Here is a 13,847-nt window from a genome sequence, read left to right as displayed (position 1 = left end):
TGACAGAGGGATTATACAGTAACTCTGTAGTCTGTGGAGACAGGAAGCAGTTTTTACTTCAAACTATCCATCCTTCTTTAAGAAAATCCACGCGAGTTCTCCTCTGAGGAGCAATGTTTACTTGATATCATACACACATTTTTACAGAGCCCCTAGCCCTTGAAAACCTCCTTTCAGTGAGACAAGATTATACTCATTCTGCAACTGCATTCAAGTGGATAGATCCTTGGTTGTCAATAAACCGGATGCACCGTAATATGTGTTATAATGTGATTCTAATTTAAGCTAAATCCCTACAAATTGACAGGATAATAAATCCCTTGCAGGCAATGTTTTGTCACCTCCTGCTCTGGCCTTGCACATCACCTCCACTAACATTGGCAGTCTCCCTGCCAATCAAAAATTTAAGATAGATTTTAGCTTGAAGTCAAAGCCGTACAGGAAGCATAGGCTATAGCTACACTTCTGAACTGGTGAAAAGTAAAGAAGGTAAGTATTGTAGAAAAGAATGTTCTTACAGCCTTTAAAAGTAAGGTTCAAATCTACAAAATATGCTACTTATGGTATAATGAAATGTTTTTCTATCAGACACATATAGTAATTTTTCAGTTTTACAGGCAGATTGTTTATGTTGAGTCATGTGACTGCACAGACAGAGCTGTGACTACACTGCTGAAATAAAGCAAGCGATCAGTGCTATTTGATAGGAAAGCCAGGGACATTACTCAATTGGAAAATAGCATGAAATCCAATTTCTCATTCAATCTTCAAAGCACAACCCACACAGGGGGGGCAGAGGCTGAACAGCTGAAACCTCAGTCTGTTTGAAGAGCCAGGCAAGACAAGGTTGACTAAACAGTGAAACAATAGGTGGTCAGACTAAAGAGCTTTTGGAGCAGATCAAGTTGAAAGTCATGGGGCTGACTAGTGGCCAATAAATCTCAAACACACATTGCATGGCAACATGTGAAGGAACTGGATCTATTTTCAAAAGTCAGGGATTTCCCCCTCTACAACACCCTGAAGTGCTGACTGGAGGTTGGCAGCATTTACAACTAAACTAAGTATTGACCATGATAGATTAGTATTTTAATTATTCTTTTTTATTTTTGGTGAAGTTTAATTAAGCTAATATGCATGTTACTTTATGACTGCAGTTTCTAGGACACTGTAAAAATGAATAATAAATCTAATCTGACAGCTTGGTCTAGTGGTTTGAGAAATCGGCCTTCTACCAACCGATGACAGGAAATATTCACCCTCCTGGAGACTGACAATAATCCAGCTCCAGAACTGATGCTCACCCTGCACTCCTGGCTTTGCTGGTTGTTAAAATTACTGCGATTAATCATCATTTACTTTAGTTTAATTTAAGATGATTAACATTAGTCAGCGCTAACAGAAACACAGGGTAACCAAGGTAACGTCATTTTAGAGAGAATACCAAATTGCTTCCTTATGCACAAGGAAAAAATTACTTACCCATTTCATAAAATCTCAAGGTGATTATGGGGTTTTTCAACTATAGCTAACATCCCTGTCTTCAGTACAACACCAGTCTAAACTGTCATACGTACGCAAACAGGTCATTGACCGTCACATGCTTCACATGATCATTTATCAATGAATGTTGCTGGTTTATTCCCACCAGGGCAAATGATGAAAGATTTACAATTAATGTCCTAAACTGGATAATTACTAAGAGCATCTTACAAGGAAAATCGACTCCAGCTTCTAATCCCACATGACAGAAACACAGAAAATTACCAGGCCATTTACGGGTTCGGATGCATGTGGGAAAGCACCTTAAATGACATTCTTGTGGTTGCAGTACATTAGGGACAACTTTGTGACATTTTGGAAGAGCAGTGTGCATAAGGCTCTGTGTGAGCCACAGATCAAGACCTGGTTAAATGTGAAATCAGTTTATTAAATAATGCAGTGAGGCCAAAGAAAATCAAAGTCTGGTTTGAAGTGAAGCAAGTCATTACTTTATAATAAGAACAAACTGGAGGATGGATTTATTTAGAAACCAGATTGCATGGGTACGTTTTTCTTCAAAGAAAAACATTACACTGATGCTTCCTCTAAATATCCTGGATAAAGCCAAGTTAAGCTTTCTGCATAATAAATATCAACATTCTTCAATGATGAATGGAAGGGAAGTTGCATCCGTGGGAAAGCATGTCCGTAACTTGGCGGCCTTGACTAAGAACTGGGGAAGAACCATGGCAGGCCATGAGGAGTGATGACCTCTTCTCATGCAATGGCACATTCCTGCCATAACTAAGTCGAAACAGGCCTGAGATAACTATAGCGGGCAGCATGGAAGGGACGGGGGTCACAGCTTGGTGGAATTTAGGGGAGAGCTAGCCACCCACCCTTCTCAAACCTTTATGAATAGACCATCTCAATCCACTGAGAATGCTATTAGACCTACGAGGTTCAGAAGTCAACCTGACATCATTTTACTGCATGACCTTTGTTCCACCAGCGGCTGATGGAAAACAAACGGAAAAAATTATTTTAACTTGTGGTCAGTGTACTTGGGATGTTGGCCAGTAGACAAATTGGCATTTCTCTTAAGAGTAAACTGTTCATTTGTTAAGGGCAATCGTATTACTCCTGAAAGTGACGCCCATAAATCACTGTCACTTTTTTTTGTTCCAGTAATGTATGAATTGAGTTTTTATAAGAACTTTTTCATCTATCAGGTGGTGATATATATTTGAACCATAGCTAATATTATTAAAAATAGTCCTGTGCCAGAAGTTAGATTCTCAGTCCGATTACCACCAATGAAAATGAAATGTAGAAACTTGAGAACAAGAGTAAATAAGGGAAAACCTCTCACTGATTACTGTCAGACTCAAATATTTGTCATGTTTAAAAAAACATGTTGTAATAACCTTTGTAGCTCCAGTGAGTATGTTTCAGAGTAGTATGTCATTCCTCTGAGGTTGGCTCTGGCTAATGTTAAAGACATTGAGCAGAAAGTTGCCCCATAGATCATTTCATATTGATGTTTCAGACTTCTGTGACTCCCTTAGTCAAATTCACTTTCCCTCTCTGAGGTGCTCTGATGGGAACTCCAACAGCTGCTGGTTTCCACAGTCCACTTAGTGGGGCCTTCAGGGAAAGTCAGGGATTTAGAGATAGATAGACTGAGAGGAGAGAGAGAGCAAGAAAGAGAGAGAGAGAGAGAGAGAGAGAAGAGAGAGAGAGAGAGAGAGAGAGAGAGAGTGAAAGAGAGAGAGAGAGAGTGAAAGAGGGGGAGAACAGGAGTGTGAGGAATGTGATGGGAATATATGTTCCAGACACCCTCTGCATTTATTGATCTCCAGTGACCTTGGCTCCATTGACATGATGGGCTTCAAGGACAGACCACTACCCAAGCTTTATCTTTTTCAATTTTCACACTACATTTCCTGGAAGTTAGATACTTTCTATGGTTTAATTGATTTAAACCTTATCAATGGGGGTCGTAATGGGAAAACTTTACATTGTTTACTGTTGGAACTAGATAGAAAGGGCACTTTTAGTGAGCACTGTTTAAGTGGTAACTCTAGAGGCAAACAGCACAGGGCACATCCTAATCCATTTATCAAGGACAATCACGGCGGGGAAATGCAACGATCAATACGTAGAGCAACTTAAAGAGCTCCGATGTGTCAACAGTGTGTAATCTTGATAGATCTATACATACAGAATATACTGACAGTCAATATACAGCGACTGTGAGGGCACTCCGAAATTCCACAGAGACTCCAAAACTACACTTGGGCTCTGTAGCTAAGCCACAGGCTTCTAAACACAACAGGGAAAAGTCCAACAAAATTAAGCATGACCAGAGCTGATAATCTACCTCTCACATCAGCTGATGCTGATAAGGTAAGCATTTATGCATTTGTCTTCATGCAGATGAGGATAACACATCAGATTAAGCATCTTACATGGATGTTTTCAATAGTTGAGTGACCTTCAAACTAAACATATGGTCTAATTTTATTCTACTGGTAAATTATATAACAAAAAAGTAGAAGATGATATTTCCACTGATGTTTTGGCCAAACATCCACAGTTGAAAGAATATTGGACGTTTGGAAGTACTGTAGATGTTCTGGCAGATTTAAGCCCGGCTGTTTTAAGAATCAAAATCTAATTTAGTATTCTCTAGTATTCTTCATTTTGCTACATCATCTTCACCAACACCAATGTTGAGAAACTTCTGTATTGAACTAGTTTTACTGTATTTCAATACTTTGCATTTTGCGTGTAACATTTGTGATATGTCTGTTTAGGTAAAATATGTGCGTGTGATGTCATACATTGATATGTTTCTAAAGGGGTAATTTGGTGGGTTCATCATTCGCTTTCCCCTTTGTCAGAAAATTTGAACCTGGGCACAAGCAGACCTGGGTAGAAGTGAGGTGGGACATGCAATCTAGAGTTAATCAATCTGTAAAAAAGGGCAGTTAAGAATGAATAACTGGAAGAATGAATGACAGCTATCTAGCGGCTGGCTAATAGATTTTTTGTGCAATAATTGTCCATAATTGATTATACTTTTATTATGTTCACACAAGCATGTAAAAAAAAAAAAACATTTTCGCCTCAGCTGCTGCAACTCCATCCTACAGGAAACACTGTATCCCTCTTCAAACCTTAATATGTTTTTAATGAAACAATACTTGTTTGTTGCAGCAAAAATACGCATTAGATGAAATGACATTAGCGGCCCAGAGCCAGGTTTGTTGTGGAAAAATAAGAGAATTTGGGTGATTGACAGAGGACATTACAAGCCCTGCATTTTAATACACCTACTTTGCCATTTTCCTAAATCATACCTCATATTAAATTAACCATTTATCTTAAACTGATGGCCATACTTATTTTTCATATCTATGAATAAAGATATAAAGTATTTGTAAAATCCTAGGATAATATGGCCAGAGCAATTCACTATATCAGGTTCCGTCATAACCAGTCATACGCACATGCACATGCTTGTGATACTTTCAATGCACCAACAGCAACGATCACAAACAGTCAGATGCTTATTTACTTTAAACAAAATCACTAAGTCTTCTCAACAAATACCTCCTTTGTTGGTGAATTCTTCCTTCCTATGCAACCAAGCCTGAAGAGTGTCAATAAATGCTGTTGTACTACAGCAAATATGCCAGCTTTGACAACTATAATACAGCTCTGACTTTACCACAGCTGCTCTCATAGATTCATGGATAATTATTACCGCAGACAGCCCCATCTTACCATCCCCGAACTCACTGATTAAGTTCCCCAAAGGAAACCAAGAAGAGATATGGTTGCCACATTCTTGCATCCTCTTGAGCACATTCAAGTTAATGACCACGCTATCAGTGAATCAGCTTGGAAGATAATTATGTCAAAAACAACCCCCTCCAATCACCCCCCAACCCTCCCCTACAGATCCCCCTGGTCCTCCATGAGACTAGATGGTGCAGGGCCTGTTGATGGGAGTCTGTGAACAGAGAGCTGTGTGTGGTGGCTGGACTCGACACCCAAGGAGCTAGCAAGTTCAATTATGCGCAAGTCCATTTCAAAGTCCATTTATAGAAAAATGTGGGATTTTGCTATGGTGATAATTAGGGCTGGGAATCATGACAGACCTCACAGTAACCATGACATCGCCACAATATTTGGACCACACTACCTTGATACCCTAAACTTTTGGATACTGAAACAGTGGAATGCTATGGCTATCAGCTGTTTGGTTTAAATCTAAATGGTACCATCTAATAAAAAGCTAAAACCCTATCACTAACAGTTCAGCACATCAAAAATTCCCCATATACACCAGCATTTTGATATATGTGGAATCATAGTAGTCATAAAAAAAATAAAATAAAATGTGCATTCAGAATAAAATATGTGTTCTGAACATGAATCCAAAGATGTGGGTATAGACACAGACAGAGTTCAGATACCACAAGTAACTGCAGATGATAAGACCGAAAATCCAACTGTCATCTACCACCAAACTGTCTTACTGTCGCAGCAAGAACACAGTATGTTTGCAAGACACGACAGCAGACAGAACAGATCACACATGTCAGGGGAGGAGGTAAAAAGGGAAGGGAAACATGTATTGTGAATGTGAAATAATAGAACAGCAGTGACAACCACGCTGGCATTAAATGCAGAGAGACTTACTGAGACAACACAACATAGCAGTCACAGTCATCAAAGTAGAGCTGGTAATAACTACCAAAACAGAACAAAAACAAAACATGTCCAGAAATAGCTGCTGCGCTTTGTAGGTGACGTGGAGCTACAATTTTGAAATACCTTGGTCGTGAAGTCAGAAAGAATGAAATCATTTTCTAGACACAGAGGATGAGTGTACTCTAAAACAATTGCTCCATATTTTCAACTGAATCATTTGAACTTTGGCTTGAAAACAAACTCCAAGGGTGTAATCTTTCACATGTAAAGTAGCCATATAAAAAAAAAAAACACAAATAATATTAAATGCTTTCAACATGTTGTACTACCCTAAAAATGTCATCTGCTATCATTGTAGTATTGGGAATACGTCAAAACAGCCTGTCTGTGAAGAGCCAGACTGAAGATGTTGAGAATGCCTTTTTATCTTTGCCTTGTTGTCTGTGTTGTTATGTTGCCCTGTGGTACTACAGTTTATTTGTACAGTCCAATATCACTCATGTCCCATTGGTCTTTACTGGCCCACAACAGCAGATGTTCACAACCAGCCCAACCTTTCAAGAAGAAAAAAGAGAAAACTCCACAAAGCACAAAAAGTGGTGTAAAACAGTCATTTTTTGATGTGTAGTAGCTTGGAGAGAAATTAGGAGCGCTTAGTTTAATGCAACAAATCTCCCTGCAAATTCAACTGCTGCCATGTATAAAGAGATTGCATAACAGTATGGAATGAAACTGCAATCTTAATATGATTAACTATGAAGTCAGACAGCAGGTAATAAGAGGAAACAGAAATTTCGACTTGGCTTACCTGCCAGGTTATGCGGCTCCCTGTTGTCTCGAGTATTACAGGTTTGAAAGTACCAGAACTTGCTGATTCAGACGAAGCCACAGGGTGTCCTAAGACTGCAGCCAACTTTCCTGCAGACAAGTGAAGCAAGAGACGAAAGGGCAGATGTCAGCGTAATGTCAACATCATGTGCTCCTGTTGAGCTCCTACTTCTGAGAAGTCACACATACAGAATAATTCAAATGAATGGATTTTTGTTCAGAACCGACACCCACTTTTTAAACAAGAGAAGCACAGAACAATCTATAATTATAATTCACAAATGCTCTAAACAAAATAAATCACAATAAGCTGACAACAAGTCTATTGTGGGATCACAACAAAATTCCACATAAATGTCACAGCTTCCATTTCTAATCCCAACAGTACATACATAACCTGTAATTCCTGCCCATGGGAATTGCCACTGGGATCTTCTGAGTGTATGAAATTGAGTACATAAATGAGCAGCAGAGAGAGTTGTGATATTTATATAAATGCTGGCAGTTGATTGGCAGATCTCATACCTACAGCTTCCACAAGAAAAAGGAGTGAGGTGAGGGATGGCAGGGTAACAGTGGCAGGGGGGGAAGTATGGAGGTACCCAGGGTGTGAGCTGCTCAATTATCTTAATCAAAAAGAAAACTCAAGTGTGTGGCCTGTTAGCACCTGTTCACTTCATGCTGGGGTCGGTCAAGCAGGTAGGACTCAATATGATACACAACTGGGCTGCTTAGTCACTGACAGCACCAGCATTAGCACATTAGCTCTGTGACCAAGGAACTAAGAGGCAGGAAAATCATCTCACATTATTCTGAAAATGATTTAATAACATGTTGAAGTTAAGTTTGACGAGGCACCAAGCTGAGACTGAGATGACAAAAACACTGGTCCCACTTGATGTGACATAATCTTCATAAACATTCACATCAGCCAGCCAAAAAGCCAACAAGCATTAATAATACCAACAGACTATCGAACCGTTCCAAACACATTCTCAACAACACTGTCGCATTTCATTAAAAGCATGAGTCAACAGAAATTAGACATGAACCACTCCCATGCCCTAAATTCACCCCTGCAGCCATGGCATTCTTATACTGTAGTCTGCTCAGGCAAGAAACCAAGCTATATATGGAATTGTTAGTGCAGAGCACAACTAGTGGATCTAAACTATTACAGTCAATGGTTTAGATGTGGGAAGTCTGTTTACACTGAAAGCCTTTTTTATTTTTTTGTTTTAAGAGGGTCCACTTGCTTAACATGACTCAGGCTTTAATATATAATCCAACACTAATATTGGCTGCCAGTGGGCAGACGATGGGGGGGGGGTGAACAGGGTCTCTTTGTGTGAACACTTGCAGGTGTAAGTGTTGTACATATGTCCATATTTGGATGAGTATGCATGCATGTTGTGAATGTGTATACCAGTACTTTGCAATTTTGCTGCCAAAAAAAAAAAAAAAAATCACACTAACTTGATGTAATGTGTATGTATAATATATTATTTTTTGTATGATCCTGTATTGATATGAGAGGTTTTGCCTTGCTAAGAGAGTTGGTAAAGGGCAAGCCTTCACAGAAGGAGTGAAAAAGAAATAGTAAAAGAGAAAACTGTTGCAACTTTCAAGCTGAACTACAGTAAAATGCATAATGCCCTACATATCATAAGAGAGAAAAAAGAAATCCAATAAATATGAATAGAGTGAGACGAATTCTCCCCTGGGCTTCTTTTACTCCCAGTTTTAGCCATGACCACTTCCTTCCTCTGGCTCTAATTGACAGTCCACTACAGGATTTCTACACAGGCAAAACAGCTCCATGTGTCCCTTAATGGCAGTTAAGCAGTGGTAATCAGGACAGACACAGAGCTGAGCACACCAGGCTATGGCTACTGTGATGCAAACTGTTTTATTGCATCCCAACAGCACCGCTGCAGTTTTCACCCACTCGCTGAGCTGCGTCTCTATTATAAAGCCTCCACAGGCATTCTCGCCTTACAGGCTGATGTTATGATGCCATGACAGACAGCTTTCATGGATAAAGTTTGTTAAATGATCGCTCTGAGACCAAAAGGAAGTGTGAGTTGGCCTGCCAGGATACTCAAGTTGAGAGTGCAAGATTTACAAAGGTTACAACATGAGCCTTGGACAATGAGCACATGCACTGGGCCTTTGATCTTTCACTCAAGCTAAGACTAAGAGATCCCTATGGAAAGGAAACATGCCAAGCTCAACAGAACCTGAATCAAAGGATGATAGTATGATACTAGCCCCTAAACCATGTAGAGCTAGAGAAAGGTTCAAAGACATTGACATGGTAGTTTATTACAATCCTGTTCATGCGAGACAGACAGGGTAGTGTTAAGCTATAGGAGATGAATGTCAGGAGGATGCTATTTGGCATTAAACTGAAAGGCACTTGCTTTTATCTGGAATTACTGATTCTTAAAAATACAGTTCTGCTATGCTTTACATTTTTAACTTGGTGGATATTATTATTGGGACGAAACCCTTTTTATGAGGATCAACTTTTGTTTTACTTTAATGGCAAACACTACACAAGACTTTACACAAATATAGTATTTTTTGAGACTCCAAATGACACTTACAGACAGGGAAGAAACAGTAGCATTCACATTCTGGTGTCTGCATGAAGTGCACAGATGTTTCCTCCTCTTGTGCCTTGATTGGTTATGTGTGCACAAGTGGGCTAGCAGGCAATAGGAAGGGCAGCCGACTGTTTGCAACGGTCCATGGAGCATGTCTTCAGGCCAAGACCTTATTCCCAAGACAACAACCTCAACTTCACCGTGACCTTTACAAGAGCCGGGAAACTTGGGCATTCCAGATAAAAAGAAACAGGTTTTAGAGCTGCGTGGCTGCAAAGGCAGAATTACAGAGGTGTTTTGCAAGATGCGACGCCCTTGCTCAAATCCCAGATCTACATAGTTGTAAATACATAATCAGGTCTAAGGTTTGTGAGTACAACAACTGAACTACCATTTGAAAAAGTAGGCCCTTTCAACAAAAGACACACACGTCTACTCCAAACTAACCCAACATAAGCCAGCCATTCTGTCTCCATGGTAAGGGATTATGTCATGACTCAAGCATCTTGAGGAAAAGTCAGCCTGGATAGACTGTGACAAGTGACTGAGTGGATATAACAAAGGATAAGTATGCTAGCCAAAGGACTAGACAAATTGTTGTGCATCAGCCATGATGTCGTCATAGTACTTCTTGGAGCCAGGGCAGAAAAAGCATCTATGCTGATCTAAGAGATGAGGACTTGCATCACATTTAGATGCCATCAGACTCTATATTTAAAAATGATTCTGCAGGAGGACAGAAAAGGAGTCTGACGTGTCTTGGATACAAGTTGCTTAACACCCTCTTTTATCACAGTCTTTACAAGGTAAGTTCCTCTTCCCTATTTCTTCTTTCACTGGTATTTAAACATTTTCTCCATCCATGTTCTTCTATCTCCCCAGCTTTCTCTTCCCCTCTCTCCATACGAAAGGCCCACTGTTCAGCTCCCAGGGCGGGCAGCTGGCTCTACATCAGACACATCCGAGGACAAAAGGGAAACTCCAGATTGTCGTGGTGAGGGCAGCCACCCGTGGCAATGCTCAGCGGTATTCCGGTTGTTTATGGTTGGCACTAATTACAGATCGACAGACCAACCAAGCTCTAGAATCTGCAGTTGGTACAAAGAAAACACAGAGCTGGATTAGACAGAAAAACACAGACTGACCATTAAAACTGTCTCCACTTGCAGCAAGCCAGATAAAACATGGAGTGATGTAAACTCAATAGGGTGGCTTAAAGACATCACTCAGGATCAAGCTCACACTCCCTGGGGACGCCTATTAACTTGTGCAGGGGCACAATGTCGCAGTTTTATTGCTACCCTGAGGCATGATGTAGTCAGCATATGGAGTTTGTATGTATAGAATTGAATTCACACTAAAAGCTGTTGTAGAGATAACTGTAAAGATAATCTCCCCCTTCCAAGCTCCATGTCTCACTTTACAATCAATATAGTGGCAGCAACAGACTTTTTTCAGCAAAGTGTTACATTGAGCTTTAGAGCTGGTGTTATGCAGGGAATCCTGCACTTGAACTCTTTATGAATTGAGAACTGGAGGCTGTGAATCAGTAATGGAAACTCAAGCCACACCGAAATTGGACTACAAAGCTTAAAAGAACAGTCTGACATTTTGGGAAATCCTCTTTTTCTCTGTCTTGCAGATATCCACTTTCTCATATTTGTAAGGTATATAGTATATGAAGCTACATCTTCATATAGCAGCTTGTTACTTTTGCTTAGCACACAGACTGCTAACAGACATCTATTCAGGCTCTGTCCAAAGGCACCAAAATCAGCTACCAGCACATCTAAAGCTCAGTAATAACATATTATATCTCATTTAATCTGTACAGAAACAAGTGTGTAAGAATCATGGTAAAGAATTGGTATTTCCCAAAATGTCCAATTGTTACTTTAACAGAACTTCTATTGGCTAATCTCCTTAGGGTACAACAGATATCACCTGACAAAAAAGACCAGCTAATCAGAGAGGGACCCTGTAAATAACATTTTTGTAGATGTCAGGCTTCAGGGTTTTGTTTTTCTTTAGAAAAACAAGATATTCACTCAAAATGTGTGCTGTCATTTTACTAACAGAATTTGAAATTGTGGCATTTGGTTAACTCACTACTTTCAGCTTTTCATCGTTTGAGCAGACTGAAGAATGAAGACAAAATTGTTGTGAAATTTTAAAACGTGGGCTGCACGTTTACAACATCCATACAGCATCTTGACAACTGTGGGTGTATAATTTCCATTCCCAACAAAGGTTTGACTGGCAAGTTAACAGCCAAGCACACATCAGAGGTCTCCATGTATGTGAATTGTAGATAATACAGACACAAGTGTGTGAGAGGACACAGCAAATGGGATCAGTATGAAAGCTAAACCTTTGAATCAAAAGTAGGCTTGTGGCAGATAGCTGCGCTTGTTGGGGCTGATAAAGAAAATGGCATCAGTTGTCAACTAAGGAAATTCAGCAAACCCTGTGAAATGTGCACTGCATAGAAATTCAAACACAGCCCATTGCTTTACAATTAAACTCCTTAGTTATACTTTCCTCTCAGCTTTGTGCTGGTTAAAACCTCCTGTATCATTCAATGAAAATTACCTACAACCTTTATCATGGCTAAAAAGAAATCACTAGAATCTCTAACTAGTTGTTCTTGAGGAGGAGGGTGAGAGAAAAAAACTCCAAATGTTGATATTAAAACATAAATTTACTAATTTACACTTCGTCATACAACATCCATATACACAATGTAAGACACTGTGAGTGCTGACCTAATTTTATTTGTTTGATGTATTTGCTCTGTTCATTATTAGTCTTTATGTCCTTGGCTGTTGTATAAAACAACTCAATGACAAACCTGTTTAATTAAAGCTTTATGAAGAAAGTCAGCCTGATTAATATGCATGTCCTCCTTTCTGTCATGCTTCCCCACCAAGCCACATTCTTGCTGATACAGTAAAAGTAAATTAACATGTCTTGCTTAACTCGCTGAGATGTAATAGGGGATTCATGAAAGCGTGTGCAAAAGAGATAGCTTTTAATTAAAACTAAAGTATTGGAGGATGTAGGGCAGATATGGGTTATATATATGTTATATATTGTATGCCCTTTTTATGTGCATGTGTGTGGGAGAGTGAGCGAGAGAAAGAGAAAGAAATAACTAGCAGATTTCAATTTCCGTAAAAACTGAACTAATTTAGACTGAAGCATTGTTTTCGCTACTGATAATTAAATCAATAAATAAATAAAAATAAATAAATTTAAATCAGCAATGTTTTGTGTATTTGGAGCATCAATTTACAAAAATACTTACTACTAATATTTAAGTTTCAAAAGTTTTGAATAAAATATAATTTGCTGTCCAATGAATGTCCAATATGCCCCACTTCAAAGAATCTGCAAGTTTAAGGAATTATTTATTAAAAGGGGCTATTAAGTTTTCTATGCCGCTGAATGTGGTTTAAAATGGACTATTATTCCATACCCTTTGGCTGAGTTGTTGTACAGCCTGATGGCAGTGGGAACAAAGGATCTCCTGAACCTTTCTGTTCTGCAGCGCGGTTGGATGAGGCGTTTGCAGCTGTAGCTGCTTGTCTGTCCTGCCAGAATGTTGTGGAATGTTGATAGTTGTTTAGCATTCTCACTTCAATAGCAGAAAAGAAGTGATAGCGACAAGAGTTAACATTGGCGTTGCTTTCCACCACTGGAGACAGCTGTTGGTGAGTAAAGAAATGAAGTTTGATGCTGAACTCACATTTCTTCTAGACTGGTAAGTAAATAGCTGTTAATGTTAACACTGGCTATGTAGCACTAGCAAAACTTACAAATAACTCCTTTAAATCATTTCTAAGCTGGTTTACAACACAGTTGTTTCCTGAGTGTAAACATGAGTGCATTGTGTGTCACTGGAATGCAAACACTGAACAGTGTGTACGACATCTTGTCCAAATGGGGCTGTTGTCTTTCTTCCCTAGTCTACCAAGCATTCATGATTTCCCTGAAAAAGAAGAACAGCTTTTTTTTTTTTTTTCTTAACACTTCACAACAACTGTACCTGGTTCACAATTTCATTGAGAGAATTGGTAACAAAAGCAGGGACATATCACAGTGTAAGAAACATTATCATCTTCCAAACAGTACTCCCGCTGCTCTTTCCACCCCAAAAGAACCACCTTGCTTTTCTGACACTAAAAGAAAAACAAACAGAGA

General features: G+C 39.3%; 1 protein-coding gene across 2 annotated transcripts in view; it reads right to left on the bottom strand.

Moving 5' to 3' along the window:
• The window catches only part of peak1 (pseudopodium-enriched atypical kinase 1), a 101,000-nt gene that overhangs the window by 75,056 nt on the left and 12,097 nt on the right, over positions 1 to 13,847 (bottom strand). For both annotated transcript variants that reach the window (XM_056386384.1, XM_056386385.1), the window contains exon 2: positions 7,016 to 7,125. The gene's annotated coding sequence lies outside the window, so the exon portion shown is untranslated. The remainder of the gene's footprint in view (positions 1 to 7,015; positions 7,126 to 13,847) is intronic.

This window comes from Seriola aureovittata, chromosome 10 (assembly GCF_021018895.1).
Source record: "Seriola aureovittata isolate HTS-2021-v1 ecotype China chromosome 10, ASM2101889v1, whole genome shotgun sequence".
NCBI lineage: Eukaryota > Metazoa > Chordata > Actinopteri > Carangiformes > Carangidae > Seriola > Seriola aureovittata.
This window is presented reverse-complemented; position numbering and strand designations above follow the sequence as displayed.